This window comes from Pseudophryne corroboree, chromosome 1 (assembly GCF_028390025.1).
Source record: "Pseudophryne corroboree isolate aPseCor3 chromosome 1, aPseCor3.hap2, whole genome shotgun sequence".
Lineage (NCBI taxonomy): Eukaryota > Metazoa > Chordata > Amphibia > Anura > Myobatrachidae > Pseudophryne > Pseudophryne corroboree.
The window spans coordinates 295,927,520-295,929,420 of NC_086444.1; positions in this window are offsets into that span (position 1 = coordinate 295,927,520).

The following is a 1,901-nucleotide window of genomic DNA, read 5'->3' on the forward strand; positions in this document are numbered from 1 at the left end:
TCTAGGTGACGCATCTAAGGAGGTATGTAATCTTGGTTCTAGGTCCTCCATCTTAGCGAAGTCAGCCGCAGAGCTCTCTGGTTGCAACAGTGGCAAGTAGACGCAGAGTCAAATAGGGAGGTGGAAGCGTTACCATTTACTGGCAACGTTCTGATTGAGCCCGACCTGGACAAGTGGATTTCCCAGGCGACTTGGGGTAAGTCTACTTTTTTCCACCTCACCAGATATATTGGCGACTGACCATTCAGGACTCACTTCATCAGTTCCAGGCCTTCGGCCTGCCATGGCCCCCAGGGGGTTCACGAAGGTCATGGCGATAATGATGGCACTCCTAAGGATGAGGGGGATCACGATCATTCCATACCTGGGAGGCTTCTTCCAGAAAACAATTTTTCCAGAACATAGGAGTGACTCACAGGCTCCTCATATTACATAGGTGGACCTTGACTTTTCCAAAGTCCCATCTACAACTGACGCAGTGACTTCAGCTTCAGAGATCTTCATCCCTCAGGACAAGGCGAAAGCCATTCAGGATAGGGTTCAGTTGGTCCTACAACACAGGTGAGTGTCAGTGCATTTATGCATATGACTACTTGGGAGGATGATGGCGGCCTTAGAAGTAATTCCTTACGACCGTTTCCACTCAAGACCTTTTCAGCTGGATCTCCTATCTCAGTGGTCGGTATCCCACTAGTTCCTTCACCAGAGAGGGACATTGGCCCCCAGAACTCTGATATCTCTACTCTGTTGGTTGACCTCATCTCACCTACAGGACTAAAGGTTCGGAGTGTGGGATTGGACTCTCCTCACCACAGAAACAAGCCTGCTAGGGTAGGGGCAGTGACTCAGGGCATCCACTTCCAAGGCCGCTGGACTCCACAGGAAGTGATGCTGCGTATAAACATCTTGGAACGGCAGGCAGTGTTCTAGGCCCTACAGCTAGCACATCACCTGTTGCAGGTCCAAGCCGTCAGAGTCCAGTCGGAGTACGTGTGGCGTACATAAACTAACAAGGTGGCACCAGAATTTGAGCGGCTGTGTGGGAGGTAAGCGCATCCATCTCTGAGTGGAGGAATACGCTGTGGTAATATGAACAAGATTCATTCCAGGCGGGGACAATTGAGAGGCCGACTACCTAAGTCTTCAGGACATACATCCCAGGGAGTTGGCTATCCACCCTTAGGTGTCGGAGCTCTTCATTCCTGATTTTCCAGGAAGATAGGGCTGAACTCCGCAAGGAAATGTCATTCCTTTCAAGGGTGGTCTCGGCTTTCCACATTAACAACCTCTTGTGGTACCAGTTCTTCCAGAAGACTCTCCTGCTTCCAGATCTTTGGACGTTGTTAGGGCTCTCAGGCTCTATATGGGCAGGACTGCTTCTCTGAGGAAATCAGACTCCTTGTTTGTCCTGTATAATGCAGCCCGGCCTGGTTGGCCGGCATCAAAGCAGATACTTGCACAATGGATTTGTCTGTGTGGCCTGATCCAGGGAGCCTCCTGCTTCCATTACAGCACATTCTACACTCCCTGTGTGTCACTTGTGGGCAGCTGCTCGTGGATTTTCCATGGATCTACTATGCTGGACAGATCCAGGGCATACTTTTGTCCGGTTTTACCTGTTCCACAGATTTGCGGCCTCTGTTTCGCAATATGGCCATGCTGTTTTGCGCGGTTCTCAGCACTCTTCCGCCCGTAATGAGAGCTCTGGGACGTCCCCATTTTAAAGAGCACTGCAGTGTCCCCTAGTAGATTAAGGAGAAAACAGAAGTTTGATACTTATCGGTTAATCCCTTTCTCCGATTCCGCAGGGGACACTGGACGTCCACCCTGCGCTGTTCCTTCCTGCCATGGTTATTGCCATTATGTGTATAACTGTTTTCAGTTCTTTTGACTGTTTCCTT